Source organism: Elaeis guineensis, chromosome 2 (assembly GCF_000442705.2).
Source record: "Elaeis guineensis isolate ETL-2024a chromosome 2, EG11, whole genome shotgun sequence".
NCBI classification, from domain to species: Eukaryota; Viridiplantae; Streptophyta; class Magnoliopsida; order Arecales; family Arecaceae; genus Elaeis; species Elaeis guineensis.
Window position 1 is genome coordinate 126998459 of NC_025994.2, and position 17586 is coordinate 127016044.

The following is a 17586-nucleotide window of genomic DNA, read 5'->3' on the forward strand; positions in this document are numbered from 1 at the left end:
GCAAGGGTGAATGACGTGCTCATCCAACAGGGGTTGATCGATGCTCTCTTGTGCGATGAGAAGCCGACCACCATGGAGGTGCGGGATTGGAAACGGCTACAGATGCAGACGATGAGTACCATCCGCATGTACATGGCGGATGAGGTGGTGATCCATGTGCTGAGCGAGACTTCTCCGACGGTGCTGTGGTCGAAGCTCGAGGAGTTGTATATGGCGAAGTCTCTCACCAACACTCTTTTTCTCTGGAGGCAGTTTTACCAACTGTTGATGACTGAGGGACAGAGCGTGCAGGAGCATTTGAGCCACTTCCAGAAGATCCTCACCGACCTTCTCAGCGTTGGCGAGAACATTGAGGAGAAGACCAGGGTACTGGTTTTGAGATCCTTTCTGGCCACACAATTTGAACTCAACCTAGTTTGCTTGGCACTTGTACCCAGGATAACTCTCTGGTTATATTTGTTATCATTTACCCAAAAATTTTAGTGAAGCAACCATAACCGAGCGATAGAAAAGCTTACATATAGACATGACTGCAGTTAAATAATTCATCTATGTAGTATAATATTTCAAAGCAACCATCCAGATGCCCCTTTGAACTCTTCATAAAGAGTTACAAATGAGCTGAATGGTTCAGTAAAATAACAGTTGCAAAAACTGGCAAACTGTACATTAATTGTCAATAACAGGAACAACAAATTACTAGTAAACCTACATATAATTCCTCATGAGCTCAAGAACAAACATTCAGAAATAGAACAGCAACAGAAAATTAGAACAAACCAGTTTATCACCTGATAAAAAAATTAATATGCATTCGAAAGCCTGTTTCTGTCATGTTAGATTCACCTTTGGTAAAAGGGATAAAAGAGGAGGTTGCACCGCTAATATTACCTTATAAGCCCCCACCGCTTATGCTGCTTATAACTTCCAGAGAGTAAATTTATTGAAGACGAGGAGTGGAGCTTTCCAGAGAATTGTCACAGCAGCTAATTTCTGCTTCAAATCCTGCACATTTGATGACTCTTTACTCGCCAAACTTTCAAGGACAGAAGCATTTTCAATTCTCTGCACCTTTGTATTCGCCATTTATCCATCAGTGCCCTCTTCAGGCCATCTTGAGCACTGATTCTTCCATTCTTTTTTCACTCTCTTTTCCTGCTCAAGTTCTGCCTTGGCCAAGAGAGAAAACTGGGAATCCAAAGACTTTGCCATACCCGTCCATGCAGGAACAATTGCCCGAGTATTTCTCTAAGGTATGGAGTCGAGTTTGCAAGAGATCCAAACGTCAAAATCACAAACTGTTGGATCAGGGCACATCTTGACTTTCCTAATAGGTTGCAAACAGCATCAATGGCTGCCTCCCTTTAACCTACAGTCAAGTGTACAGTATAAGCATGCAAGTTAATTTGGTTTTCTGGAATATGGAATGTTTTCCAACAATAAAAATTAGCTGTAAGTTATAATAGCAGTAATAACCAGCAGACCTTATTTCAACTATCACTATATGTATTTGATGAACGGATGATTTTTATACCTGACAAAAATACTGTTTAGCCATAATCTTTGTTCTTAAATAGGGAGTGCTAGTTTTTCCAAATGTAGCTTAACAATAGCAGCACAGATGCAATAGTCTGACCACTAAATTGTGTGCAACAAACCCACCAGACATGCTAGCATCGACCTCTACATGTAAATGTATGTTGATTATGTAATATAACACAAATCATATAAATGAAGGTTTTACATGATATTTATTATGTTGATTATGTCGCAACAGTCGCAGTCCCATGCATTTTGCGACTAAATAGTAATAAGGGTACTTGTGCATGTGTGCACATGTTGCATTTGCAAAAGATAATCACAGATCCTGTCTCCCACCAAGAGGAGATTAAATAACTTTGACTACTAGGCATGAATTTCTATCACCCTAAATAAAAAGTAAATGTTTGATGTCCATAAATTATTATGCATTCCTTGATGATGGTACTCTTCCACCACATATGGATGTCTTACATCATTGTAGAATGACATATTATGTGATTATATATGTGTGCATGTAACTGCTCAAAAAAAAAAAAAAGTTTACGCATATTCATTTTGGTTCCCCCAAAAAGAAAAAAAGTATATGCATGTGCATGTAGATGTATGCGTATGGTACTACTTTTTGGCAAACAGGCCGCATATGCATTCTTGGTGGTCAAACAACTTGACAATGTCATACACCTGCTAGGTCAAAAACAAAGAAAATTTAAAGATGATTCATCTTTTCTTTTGTTTTTTTTTTTTTTTTTTTTTGATAAAGATAAGTCAGGAACAGTATCACAAGGTTGGCAGAATATAATAGGATTGCTCAGCTAAACAGTCATCATTTGGTAAGTATTAATTCAACATAAATAATCAACCACCAGCAAGACACGAGCACAGCCGACCATTATATCATGAATGAAATGAACAGACAAGACATCAGAAGCAGCCCTCAACAGAAAGAAGACAACATCTCTTATCATTCAATTTATGCCTGTTGGGGAATACCCACCGATGGACCGATCGACCGACTGACTGACCGACCGACAGGCGGAGGGACCGACCGACCGACCGACCGATCGACCGACTGACCGACCGACCGACAGGCGGAGGGACCGATCGACCGACTAATGGCTGGAGGCACCGACCGCCCGACTGACGGACGCCATCGCCGGCCGATTAACGGCCCACTACTGACTGAACCCAGAGATCTGATGGCCGACTCGCGTAAGCCTCGCCGACCAACGGAGGGGCCCGACGCCACTCAGCTGGCCACCGACTTAGGGTCGGTCGGCTCCTCCGATCGCCGTACAGCCACCAGACCTTGTCAGTCCTGACAGCAACATGCGGCACGGACTTCTAGGGGCATTGTCCCACCGAGGGCGTTGTCAACCCTGGTGATTTGACAGCCCCACGGCGACGTGACACTTTTACGGCGACTCTGACAATCTACAGTGAGTTGACAATTCCTCACTTGTCTGCGCCATTAATGACGGCGCCATACCGTGCTCCACTATATAAATCGGAGAAGGCAACAGTGCAAGGGGCTCTCCACTTCTCGACCTCGAGACCACAGGCTCGCACCTCTCTCCCTCTCCCTCGATTGAGCCCTCTGTCTTCATTTCACTGTTGCCCAGTCACCTCTCTGACTTGACCGTCGGAGGGTCCCCGCCGAAGTCGCCTCCGGTCAGTGTGGACTTCTCATTTTTGCAGGTGCACGTTCCCCGACGATCGGACGACGAGGCGATTGGCCGCAACAGATTGGCGCGCCAGGAAGGGGAGAGCACGATGACGAAGATAAGAGCCCAACGATCGAGGGTCACCGGATCGGCGAGGCGTTCTTCCTGTCGGGAAGAGGCCTCCCCGCCACCATCAGCGGCGGAGCCTAGCTCTCCACGCCCCGCAGTGACCACGGAGGCGCAGATCGCGGCCATCGTACGGCAGATGACCGTACTGACGGACGCAGTCAAAAGCCTCCAGCAACAATCGGCGGCCCGTCCGATGCCCTCCAGGAGCAGCCGCCGACGACCGCGCCGGTCTCCGTCACCTCCGCGCGAGCGCCCTCAACAGCGATCCCACGAAGAGGAGGAGGGACAGCCATGGCGCGATGACCGACGGTCCCACCAGCCCTCTCCTTCTCTGCTGGAACGAGCGAGGAAGGAGAAGCGGCCGCGAACGCCGTCCGCCTCCCCTTCGGAATCTTCTGGAGACTCCACTCCTGGGGTCTCCCAGCACCGACGAGCGGACGACTACGAGCGCCGGTTCGAGGAAATCGACCGTCGGCTCGCGCAGTTGCAGATGGACGGTTAGAAGTCTTCGAATGACGTCGACTTCCAGACCGCCCAACCTCTTTCCCGACTAGTCCTCGACGAACCGATTCCCAGTCGGTTCAAGATGCCCCACGTGGAGCCATACGATGGCTCCACCGATCCGATCGACCACCTCGAGAGCTACAAAGCTCTCATGACGATCCAAGGGGCGACCGACGCTCTTTTTTGCATCGGCTTCCCTGCCACACTCCGCAAGGCTGTCAGGGCCTGGTACTCCGATCTCCGATCGAGAAGTATCCACTCCTACGGGCAGCTCGAGCACTCGTTCGTGGCCCACTTCTGCACCAGCCGGAAGCCGCCGCGAACGTCGGACAGCCTTTTCTCCCTCAAACAGGGAGAAAATGAGACACTCCGACACTTCGTGGCACGATTCAACACGGCCACGCTTGAAGTCCGGGACCTCAACGAAGACATGGCTATCTCAGCCATGAAGCGGGGGCTGAGGGCGTCCCGATTCACCTACTCTCTGGACAAGACCCTCCCCCGGACGTACGCCGAGCTACTGGAGCGCGCTTACAAGTATATGCGCGCGGATGAAGGGGCATCCGACCGATGCTTGGCCGAACCCAGAGGCCCGAAGGAGAAGCGGAGGAAAGGTCGGGAACCCGCCGAACCCAGCAGGCCCCCGACCGATAGTCGGGTCTCACCACCCCGACGAATCCAAAAGTCACCCCGGCAACAGATTCCGAGGCAACAGACTCCGAAGCCGGCACGCCCCAGGTATGATTCCTACACTCCTCTCTCCGCTCCTCGTGCACAGATTCTGATGGAGATTGAGGGGGAACAATACCTGCGATGGCCTCCGCCTCTGAAGGCAAAGGGCCTCGACCGACGGAAGTACTGCCGATTTCACCGAGGCCACGGCCACAACACCGAGCAGTGCATCCAGCTGAAGGATGAGATCGAAGCTCTCATCCGTCGGGGGTATCTCGACAAATTTCGGAAGGGTCCGTCGACCCAACCTGTTGCCGATCGATGACCCCAGCCGACTGAAGAAGCGGCGACTAATCAGCCGACGGCCGGAGTCATCAACATGATCTCCAAGCGGCTGGGCCCGGGGACGTCTGCGGGAGGGGAGCCAACGAAAAAGTTACGCCCGGACGACGTGATCACTTTTACGGAGGAAGACGTTCGGGGCATCCAAACTCCCCATGACGATGCCGTTGTTGTGTCGGCAACAATAGCAAATTATGATGTAAAAAGAAATTTTATTGATAATGAAAGTTCGACAAATGTTTTGTTTTACTCGACCTTCTCCCGGATGCGACTGTCAACCGACCGACTTAAGAGGGTCTCCATGCCCTTGATCGGCTTTGCCGGAGACGCCGTCACGACAGAGGGAGAAATTACCCTGCCCGTGACGGCCGGTACCGAACCACGGCAAAGCACGGTCCACTTAACTTTCGCGATCGTCCAAGCTCCTTCGGCCTACAACGCCATCCTTGGATGACCCGGACTGAACGCCCTCAAAGCGATCGTCTCGACGTACCATCTCCTCGTTCGATTTTCGACCAAAAACGGAATCGAGGAGATGCGCGGGGATCAACAGCTCGCCCGACGGTGCTTCCAGATCTCTGCTCAAAGCGACGAGTCGAAGGGCTCCTTGACAATCGACAAGCTGGACCAACGGGAGGAGGAAGAGCGAGGTTCGCCGGTCGAGCAGCTTGTGGCGATCCCGATAGCGAAAAATCCGGATCGGAGAGTTTGGGTCGGGTCTCAACTGCCCGACCCCGAACGACGACGACTGACGGAGCTGCTGAAGGCCAATGCCGACGTATTTGCTTGGTCGGCAGCAGATATGTCGGGCATCCCCCCAGAAACAATAACCCACCGACTCAACATCGACCCGACGATGAGGCCGGTGAGGCAGAAGAAAAGGTCTTTCACTCCAGAAAGGCAGAGGGCCATCGGCGAAGAAGTGGACAAACTACTCGAAGTGGGCTTCATCCGAGAATCCACGTATCCCGATTGGCTCGTCAATGTTGTCATGGTCAAAAAAGCCAACGGGAAGTGGAGGATCTGCATCGACTATACCGACCTCAACCGAGCCTGCCCGAAAGACAGCTTCCCACTTCCCAAGATCGACCAGCTGGTGGACGCGACGTCCGGATTTCGACTGCTCAGCTTCATGGATGCCTTCACCGGATACAACCAGATCCGGATGGTGCCTGAAGACGAGGAGCATACCGCCTTCGTGACTCCCAAGGGCCTCTACTGTTACCGGGTGATGCCCTTCGGACTGAAGAACACCGGCGCCACCTACCAGCGACTTGTCATAAGGTCTTTAAAGATCAGATCGGGCGCAACATGGAAGTGTACGTGGACGACATGCTGGTGAAGAGCGCGCAGATCCCGGATCATGTTCGGGATCTCGAGGAAACCTTACGCACCCTTCGACAACACCGAATAAAGCTCAACCCGACCAAGTGCGCTTTTGGGGTGACCTCAGGGAAGTTCCTCGGATTCCTCGTTTCTCAGAGAGGGATTGAGGCCAATCCTGAGAAAATAAAGGCAATCCTCGACATGCGTCATCCGAACACTAAGAAGGAGGTCCAACAGCTGAACGGAAAAATCGTCGCTCTCAGCCGATTCATTTCTCGATCAGCTGGAAGGTGCCTCCCATTTTTCAAAACTTTGCGCCACGCAAATGATTTTTCTTGGTCGGATGAATGCCAACGGGCCTTCGAAGACCTGAAGAAGTACTTGGCTTCCCCACTGCTGCTCGTAAAACCGCAGGTCGGGGAAACCTTGTATCTCTATTTGGCCACATCTTCCGAGGCGATCAGTTCGATCTTTGTCCGAGAAAACGAGAACCGAACCCATCAGCCTATCTACTACATCAGCAAGGTGCTTCACGGCGTCGAAGCCAGATATTCGGAGACGGAAAAGATGATCTTCACCCTGACCGTCTCTGCACAACGACTCCGTCCATACTTCCAGGCTCATGCCATAGTGGTGCTCACCGACCAGCCCCTGAGGGCGATATTGCACCGACCGGACACATCTGGACGACTGGCAAAGTGGGCGATGAAGCTCAGCGAGTTCGACATTCAGTACTGACCGTGGCCTGCCTTGAAGGCTCAGGTCTTGGCCGACTTCATCGCCGAGTGCCCGACAACCGACCAAGGGTCGGGAGCTGAAGACCCGGGACGAGACGCGGTCTCCGAGCCAGACCCGGTCTCCACCTGGGTACTGCACATCGACGGAGCTTCAAACGCTCAGGGGAGCGGGGCTGGGCTCCTGCTCACGAATTCGGATGGGGTGGTCACCGAGTACGCCCTCCGATTCGACTTCAAGGCCTCCAACAACCAAGCCGAGTACGAGGCACTCCTCACTGGCTTGAGGATGACGAGGGAACTGGACGTCGACAGCCTCCGGGCATTCTTCGACTCTCAGCTGATCGTGGGGTAGGTCAAGGGCGAATTCGAGACGCGAGATCCGACCATGGTCAAATACCTTCAGAAAGTGAAGGTCCTCATGGCACGCCTCAGGTATTTTGAAATTTCCCACATCCCTAGATCGGAGAACGCCCGCGCCGACGCACTCTCCAGACTGGCGACTTCGGCCTTCGATTCTTTGGGTCGGATGTTCGTGGAGACCCTCGAGCAGCCGAGCGTCGATCGGGTCGAAGAAGTACAGCAGCTGACGGCCGAACCAAGCTGGATGGACCCGATCGTTCGGTATCTGACCGACGGGATCGACCCCGAGGATCCCGCGGAGGCCAAGCGACTCCGATGGTCGGCCTCTCAATATGTAATCATGGACGGCCGACTCTACAAGAGGTCGTTCTCTCTCCCCTTGCTTAGGTGCTTGGGACCGACCGACGCCGACTACGCTCTCCGAGAGGTTCACGAAGGAATTTGCGGGAATCACTTGGGGGGCAAGTCCCTGGCCTACAAAGTCCTGCGACAGGGCTACTACTGGCCTACCATGAGGAAGGACGCGGCCGAGTTGGTCCGAAGGTGCGAACCTTGTCAAAAGTACGCCAACATTCAACACCAACCGGCCAGTCAAATTGCTCCCATTGTCGCTCCATGGCCCTTCGCCCAGTGGGGGGTCGACATTCTCGATCTTTTTCCTCCAGCGTCGGGTCAGAGAAAGTTCATCGTCGTCGCCATCGACTACTTCACCAAGTGGGTGGAGGCCGAACCACTGGCGCAGATTACCGAGCGGAAGATGGAGGACTTTATCCAAAAGTCCATCATCTTCAGGTTCGGGTTGCCGCATACTATCATCACCGACAATGGACGGCAATTCGACAACCAAGACTTCAAGGACTTCTGCGCCAGGTTCTACATCACACACCGACTGACTTCAGTCGGGCAACCCCAGTCCAACGGCGAAGTCGAGGTGACCAATCGGACCTTGCTCCACGGACTCAAGACCCGATTAAACGAAGCCAAAGGCCTCTGGGTCGACGACCTAGGCTCCGTTCTGTGGGCTTACCGAATGACCCCCCGCGTTCCGACCGGGGAGTCGCCTTTCAGCTTGGCCTACGAGACGGAAGCAATGATCCCGCTCGAGATTGGACTGCCGTCTTCAAGAGTCGAGCAGTATCAAGAGCCGGACAACTCCGAGAGTCGGAGGGCCGACCTAGACCTCCTCTCCGAACTACGAGATGAGGCTCAAATTCGCATGGCTTCGTACCGACAGAAGGTCGCTCGGTATTACAACGCCAAGGTCAGACCAAAGCTTTTCAGGCCTGGTGACTTAGTCCTGAGAAAAGCAGAGGTCTCGAAGCCTCTGGACCAAGGAAAGTTGGCTCCAAACTGGGAAGGGCCCTACAAGGTAGCAGACACTTATGGTCCGAGGGCCTACCGACTGGAGACCCTTGAAGGGAAACCCATTCCCCGAACTTGGAACGCCGACAACTTGAAGTTGTATTACCGATGAACTTTGTAATTGTTCAGTCGAAATACAAACCCGGTTTGAAATCTCGGAGTTTTAACTCTTCGACTAACGAACGGAGCTTACCAAGCCCAACCCCCGACATGCCGACTTGGACTTGGTATCCGCCTGAAACCGACGACCTTATCGTCGCTAATGCATCGGACTCTCACAAGGACCGATGCATCCATGAGGACGGGAGTCGACACTCCTTCGACGATCGACGATACATCGGACCCTTACAAGGACCGATGCATCTGTACTAACGGGAGTTGACACTCCTTCTACGATCGAACTTTCGGGCCATACCACCGGCTGACATGCCAGTCAAGCCCCGACCAAAGAAAGGCGAAATGCCTACGCGACCGACGTCGTGACTCCCGACCGAGCTACGGCCGGTCGAGGGATATTCGGCTTACCACCGTCTATCGCACAATACGACCTCAGTCGCATTCATGATTCACCGACCGGGCTACGGCCGGCCGGGAGATATTCGGCTTACCACCGTATATCGCGAGGCGCAGTAAGTTTACCCGACGCAAGGGTATCGGGATCCGACTTATCGATGCTCCCTCAACCAAGTGCGCCAGACAACATTCGACTAAATACGTCAGAAGGGACCCGACTACCGAACCTTTATCACGGTCGATCAGCTCCCGACTCAACGGACGCGCCCGACTGACGACCTTGACTACCAGAGGCCGATCCAAAGTCGGGACCTACTCTACCTTCATGGCGGCATGAGTTGCCGAACGTCCTAACCGACCTATGGGGGTTAGCGACTTACATAAGTTAGCGACTCACGAAGACATTCAGCAACACACATGGAAGAAACAGACGAAGGATAAAGTGAAAGAAGCTTTCATTCAAAGTTCAGAGAAAGTTTACAAAGTCGGGTCGAAGCCCGATTACAAGTATTCCAAAAACGAAAAAGACAAAGGAAACAAAAGTCGGCGAGGCCCGATCACCCTTCTAAGTCGATCTCCTCGACCGACGGACGATCGGGGATGACCGGTGTGTCGACCACGATCGGCGCTGGGTCGACGGCCGAAGCGGGACCGTCGGTCGGTGGGGGGCTGGCAGTCGGCGCTACTTGCTCCGCGATGGCTCCCTCCGCCATGACGACGCCTCCCGATGGCTGGTCGGCCATCTCCTCGGTGGCTTGCTCCTCGGCCCCCGGTGGGACGATGTTGCTGAGGTCCAGCTTCGGGTACAAGGCCTGGACCGCATCCCGACCGTCCTCGTACCCCACCCGGTACGAGGCGAAGCCCGACTCGAGCATCTCCTCCCGATACTGGTCGGAGGCCCGGAAGTCCTCCACCGTCCGACTGGCCGACTCCTTCGCCGACCTTGCCTCTTCCTCCGCCCGATCGAGCGAGTCCTTCGCCGACTCCGCCTCCGCCCTCGCTATGTCGGCGTCGGCCTGGGCGACCGACAAGTCCTCCTCAGCTTTGGCAAGCTTCTCCAAGCTGACCCGAAGCTGCTCGCGCTCGCCTTGGAGTTCGGCGGCAACGCCATCCCGTTCGTGCCGCAGACGACGCACGGCCCGACCCTTGTGTCTGGCCTCCTTCTTGGCCGACCTAAGCTCGGACCCGAGCCGGGAGACTTCGTCTACCAACTTAGCCTCCCGGTCGGCCGACTGCTTCAGGTGGTCGACCAGCATCGTTCGGTCGGCTTCGACCGCTGCCGACCTCTCCTTCCAAGCCGCCCGGACGGCCCCGAACCTCCGGTAACCGGCTTCAAGCTCCGACATGGTGTAGACCAGCTGCCGACGCAAGTGTTTCGTTAGGAACACATAGTTAGAAAAATTCTAAGGAAAAAGAAGGTGGAACAAGGCTTACCTCGACCATGGTCGGGTAAAACTTGGACAGCATCTCGGTCACTTGCCGAGACCTCAACGACTCCACGTCGGCCGGGAGGAGGATCCCCTGGCACAACCTCCTCGCCAAGTTGTGGTCGGCCAACGCTGATGCCCCTTCGGGGAACTGTGCGCTTGGCGGCGCAGTCTGACTCCCCGACCTTATTTCGTCCGCGGGGTCCATCGGGGCCTTCCCTCGATCGACCGCCCCGACCGACGGGACCGACAGCGAGGGGATGCTCGAGGTCGAACCAGCACCCCCCGTTGCGGCCACAGATGCCGCCGGATGATGTTCGGTTTCCCGAACACCATCCGGCTCCACCGCCGACGGCGAGGCCACCGATGTTCCTTCGGCCACTCCTTCCACCGGCCTCTCCTCCGCAGGCACTGCCGGAGCCGCGAGCGCTATGACGGGCTCCGATTGGTCGGTCACCGACGCTTCGACGGTCGGCGCCACGGGAGCAGGCTTCTTCGGAGGACGCGAAGGTCCTGCCCCCGATGCCGGCCTCTTCCTTGATGCGAATTGCCGAATCTCGGCGTCGGACGGCCGCATTCTTGGAGGTGTCCCTGCGATACCGACAAAAGTGTTAATCAAAGAACCGGACCAAGGACCGAATGGAAAGAAGACCGGAGGATCAGGCGATACCTAGTCGGGGGACCAAGCTCAAGCCGACGTCATAGAGAGCTTGTTCGGTAACAAGCTCCCTCTGCTTCGGGACCGACATATCTTTGAGTTGGTGGAAGTCCTCCCGGTCGTCCGCCTCCACCCGACTGTTGTCATTGGCTTCGGTTCGGGGCACACCCCCGTGGGAAGGAAAGCCCCAAGAAGATGAAGATGATACAAAGAAAAACTGGTTCTTCCACCCATGGATGGACAATGGAAGACCAGTGATGAAGGAAAGGCCCTTCCGGGGGTTGAAGAGCCACCACCCTCGGGCTTTAGGGTGGGGTCGGAGCACAAAGAAGGCCCGGAAGAGCGAAATGCGAGGGTTGGTCGGCAAGAGCTGACACAACAGCGCAAAACTAATTATGAGACGGATGGAGTTCGGCGCCAGTTGCGCCGGACAGAGTCCGTAATAATTCAACAAATTCTGGACGAACTCCAGAATCGGGAGCCGAAGACCCGCGCGAAGGTCTTCGACATACAACGCCAGTTGGCCGGGCGGAGGGCTGTTAATCCGACCGTCGGCCCCTGGGGCGGAGAGTTGAAACCGCTCCGGGATGCAATACTGCTCCCGAAGCCGTTCAACGTTCGGCCCCGAAAGCGAGGAAACCTCAACTTCCGGAGTCGATCGGGAGTCGTCAGTCGGATTTCCCGACCGAGCTCCCCGAGTCGGATTTCCGGCCATTGCACCAGAACCGAACAAGAAGAGGAAGAAGTGAAGAGGAAGAAGAAGAAGAGGAGGGGAAGACCACGAACCAGCACCGAACCCTTCCGGAAGCAGGAGGAAAGGCTCTGCCCGCGACGACTGAGAAATCGCCCGGACAGAGTTTCTGCAGCAAAATGTCAACAATGGGGCCTGGGTCCGGATGGTCCTATATATATAGGGCCGTCCGACGGCCGAGATATTTCCGCGCCGACTGAAGCCTCACGGATGTGCGACACGTGGCGGCTTCCGGGTGGCCTGATGATTCGGCGCGCCCCATCCCTGGGCGGCCGCACCGCCCCTATTAAATGCAGGGGGCGCCGGCCCAACCACCTCCGACACGTGGCAAGCGGGGCCGCGGTTCCGCATTAAAGCGCCCGCGCCGATTCGCGTTCCCGATGGGATGCCTGACAGCGCACCACGACGGTCTGCGTTCCCCAGAAGGTGCCGAATATCCAGTCGTCTGACACCGAATCGTCCGGCATCCGACCTCCTGACACCGACGTGACGTTTGACGACGACAAGACGTGACATCTGACACCGACTAGACGTCTGACACCAGCAAATCGCTCGGCATTTATGAGACGCCTGACACCGTATCAACCGGCGGTACGGTCAGATTTTTGCATACAACGAATCCACTCCTGTTCGCCCAGGGTTGCTGCCCGAATAAAAGCATCGGCCAGCTCACCGTCCGACTCAGGAGTGGAGGGGGGCAACTGTTGGGGAATACCCACCGATGGACCGATCGACCGACTGACCGACCGACCGACAGGCGGAGGGACCGACCGACCGATCGACCGACTGGCCGACCGACCGACTAATGGTCGAAGGCACCGACCGCCCGCCTGACGGACGCCATCGCCGGCCAATTAACGGCCCACTACCGACTGAACCCGGAGGTCTGATGGCCGACTCGCGTAAGCCTTGCCGACCAACGGAGGGGCCCGACGCCACTCAGCTGGCCACCGACCTAGGGTCGGTCGGCTCCTCCGATCGTCGTACAGCCGCCAGACCTTGTCAGTCCTGACAGCAACATGCGGCACGGACTTCTAGGGGCATTGTCCCGCCGAGGGCGTTGTCAACCCTGATGATTTGACAGCCCCACGGCGACGTGACACTTTCATGGCGACTCTGACAATCTACAGTGAGTTGACAATTTCTCACTTGTCTGCGCCATTAATGACGGCGCCATACCGTGCTCCACTATATAAATCGGAGAAGGCAACAGTGCAAGGGGCTCTCCACTTCTCGACCTCGAGACCACAGGCTCGCACCTCTCTCCCTCTCCCTCGATTGAGCCCTCTGTCTTCATTTCACTGTTGCCCAGTCACCTCTTTGACTTGACAGTCGGAGGGTCTCTGTCGGAGCCGCCTCCGGTCAGTGTGGACTTCTCATTTTTGCAGGTGTACGTTCTCCGACGATCGGACGACGAGGCGATTGGCCGCAACAATGCCAATATTATAAACTAAGTACAGTGATTACCATGCGATTGTTACATAATAACAATAGCTCCTAAACAGACGCCAAAAAAATAATTTCAAGAGAATATAAATGAAGATGGCATCAATGGAATAGCAATTGGTAATACTAAAACCGCCTAAACTTAATCAATTGAATGCAAGACATTTCTAAGATCAAAGAAAAATTAAAATATGTTCATGAATATTAGATTATAGAATCTAAATGTTTGGAAGCAAATTATTCTACACCTCCAGGCAGACCTTGAGTAGCATGCAAGCAAGAATAAAACCAGACATTATTATAGAACACACAAAGACAACTGCAATTCATACAACAAGATTCTTAACCTGATGCGACTTAAAATATTGCAACTCAATTCAAAAGCAGAGATAGTCAGATATCATAAAGAAAGTCAAATATTAAAATTTCGTAAAAATTTAACATAGGCCACCTGATTCGCTAAACCCCAGAATAGAACTGAGATCACCATGTTCCTCCATAGCTCTGCCATGACATAAAACAACCAGAAGCTCCAAATCCTCAGAATCGCAACCGGCCCAAGGAAGCTCGGCCCCGAGCGCAGCAAGAAACCTGCCGGCCAGCGTCCTTAGATGGATGACATCCTGAGAGGATACAAAACAAAGGCAAAGGCCTCAAACAAGGCGGTGAACAGGAATATAACGGTGCAAAAGGGAACCTCCTTTGACAGCGCATTCGAGAGAGCACGAACCCCACCGCCATTGGCAAGTTCACCCACGATGTCAAGAAGGTTATAATCTCGGCGCTGCTCCCTTTGGCGCTCACCACCAGCACGTCCTTGGTGTCCCTCAGAATGGTGAAGTTGGAAGAACATGGGCCCCAGGGGAATGATCTTCTTCAGCGTCAAAACCGCCGCGCCCAAGGCCTTGCGCTTCTTTCCACTCTCAATAGAACCGCGGCAGTCGGCCGAAATCGCTGCTTGCGCTCGACAAATCAGGAGGTTTTTCGATTTATTGGAGAACCCATGAGCTGCGCTCTGGTTTTCGGAAGAAATGAGCAAACTTTGTGCTTCTTTAGGGCCGGAAAAGCGGAGACTGCTCTCTTTATCGGGGAGGCCATGGGAGTTGTGGATTCGGACCGCCGCCGTCGAAGGAAAACGTCGGCTTTCTTGGTGTTTATTCTGGAAAGATAGGTTCTTGAGGTATAGAGGGCTCTCTCACCCAATAAAGAAGTAAAGAGAGCTCGGCGTTCGGGGTTTAGGGGGAGGGAGAGGATGCCTTTGGCTGCGGCCAGAAAACTCCCTCCATATATCCACAGGAGAAAGGCTGCCCCGCCGCCGCCTCGCCTCCAAAGAGGAGAGAGTCTGGAGATATCGAGGGAGCGAGGGAACGAGAGTCTGGTGAAGGAAGCAGGGGAAACGACATCTTCGTGTTGGACTCGGACTCGGAGGGAGGTTTTGTATGTGTTTCCTTTCTCATTGCATTATATCCAAATCACACTTGAGTAGAGGCGCGAGGGGATCCGATCAGGTCGGATCACGATCTCATCTAATTTTTTGATCAAATTTAAATATTAAATTTAAATTTAATTTAATAAAAAATTAAAATAAATTAGATCGAACCTATAATCAAATTTTTTAATCTAATAAATAATTCAATTTGAATCCTATGTATATATAACCTGATCCGATCCATAAAATACGGATCCATTTTGGATCCAAATTTGAATCGGTTTGAATTTAGATTATAAATAATAAAATTAATAAGTATCAAATAAAGATTGTCATGGCACTATTTTATGCAGCAACATCGTCTGAGAACTTATTTTTATTCCATATATATTCTTTATTGTTGACTTATATACTAATTTTTAGACTATCAATTAGTTGCTGGATCTATTGTTTATTCTTAATTTATATCTACTTCTACTTATGTTCTTATTTTTTTTTATATTTTTAATAAAGTCCGTGGAGCTAAAATGAGTATCAAGATCTAATTAATGAGAATATGTGAAAATGAGAACTAAGATGTTTGATATAATTTGAAAAGCTAGTGATGATAACCAATAATTTTTGATTAATAGAAATTTAGTTTTTCTTTTCAATCTATGTGTAAAGTTTGGGCAAATAAAGATAAGAAGAAATCAGAGAATTCTATTTTATCTACTTTTAAATAAATATGCTTCTATCACTTTTGTAATGTTAGATGAATAAATATCTAATTCTATTTCTATCATGCTTCTTTTTAATATATACTTAAAATCTTGAATAAGGTTGATGGAGCAGCAGAAATATAAGTTTGAAAAGACCATCTTCCAAAGAACCGAATAATTATAATTATAAAAATAAATAAAAAAAATAAAAAGGAGTAGAGCTTTGAAATTCAATAAATAGAAAAGAACAAAATAAAGAAAGTAATCCTAGACAAGTCTTGTATTGGGTTCGGATCGAATCGTTTATTTCAAGATCCAAATCAATGCAAAAATCTTTATTGATCGAGTCTGGTCAAATTTCAATAAATCCAGATCCGATCTGAAAAATAAAACAAGTCCTATTTTAGAACCAGAGCTAGACCCACGGATCCTTTAAAATGATTCAAATGGAATCCACACAGGTCAGATCGATCAACCCGACCCATTTACAGCCTTGCATTTAACTAGCACACAATCCATAAAATATGCGAAATATTTTATCTTTAAAATATATTTATTAATTATATATTTTATTATAAAAATAATATATAATTAATATCTAATATTATATAATTTTAAAAATATATTTTATTTTTTTTAGAAATGCAGTTATTTGTTTTTAGTAAATATAATTTTGTTGGTATATTATTAAAAATTATCAGTCATCTAAAATATTGTTAATAAAAATTTATTATTATTACTAAAATATATTATTTTTTTTAAAATATTATTTATATTATCAAACATATTACTACTATCAATGTTACTATTTTATTAAAATTTTATTATTTTTAAAATATATTAAAATATATTTTTTCAGACCTACCACCCATATATGTTTTTTTGAAGCGATCCTGACTTTGCCTTACACATAGCCTATGCGTTACGTAGAAAACATCTTTCAATATAAAAAAATATTATATATAAATATTATTTTATTAATTATATTAATTATTAAAAATATAATATGTATATCTTATTAATATAAAAATATTTTATTTTAATAAACAATATTTTTATTAATTTTAGTAAAATATCATTCTATTAATATAGTAATATATAATTAAACACTATTAATCTCTTAAAAATAAATAACAAAATTACTATGTTTAGCTAAAATCTATTTTTTATTAAAATACTATTAACATTATTGGTATTATTACTATTATTAATTTTACTGTTTTTATTAAAATATTAATACTTTCCATTAATGTATTAAAATATAATCCTTTATCCCTGACGCCGATGTATCTTCTCCTTTGAGGCCATCAAATCCAGTAACATCAATCATGAAGCCATTAGAAAAAAAATATTCTTTCATCTAGTACTATTTATGAAAGGACCGATTAAGTATAAAGCTACTCTCATTTATATTTCAACATGATATATTTTTTAACAAATAAAAAAAATGATCTATATATGATCGAATGCGATGCCGGATGGACCAAAGCATCCCTGTTTTATTCCTCGTGACTCTTTTCTGCTCTTCAATGTACTCCGTATGGGCACAATTTTTCCCTTCGTATTATCTATATAAATAAACCAACAAGAAGCGGCGCATAAGATTTAGGCTCAATATATGAACCGTACAACCATCACCTTCCATTATGCCTCAATATCCTAGCTCCTAGGGGGCAATTGTTTAATACATATTGGCATCATGGAAAGACGTTCCAGTCCCCAGAGCTCAATGTATAAACTGGTTTTATCATAATACTTTATAGGTCTGCTTGGAAAATTCAATAGAATTGGGCTGAATTTTCTGGTGGATCATGAATTATACGGTGCATTTAAACAAGATTCATATCAACTTAATCACTCTTCTGCTCAAATCCTGTGGGCCGCGGTCCACAAACCCATAAACAGATTTACACCTATTGGGTAAGTTAATAAGCTCGATTTAGGAAATTCAGCCAAATCCTACTGGATTTCCTAAATAAATTCTTAATATTTTTCTTGACAATTCGTTTATTTCTATTATTATTGA

General features: G+C 49.6%; 1 pseudogene; it reads right to left on the reverse strand.

The window, feature by feature from the left end:
* Positions 1 to 696: 696 nt before the first annotated feature.
* On the reverse strand, positions 697 to 17205 carry LOC114912936 (plastidic ATP/ADP-transporter-like; annotated as a pseudogene).
* Positions 17206 to 17586: the final 381 nt, after the last annotated feature.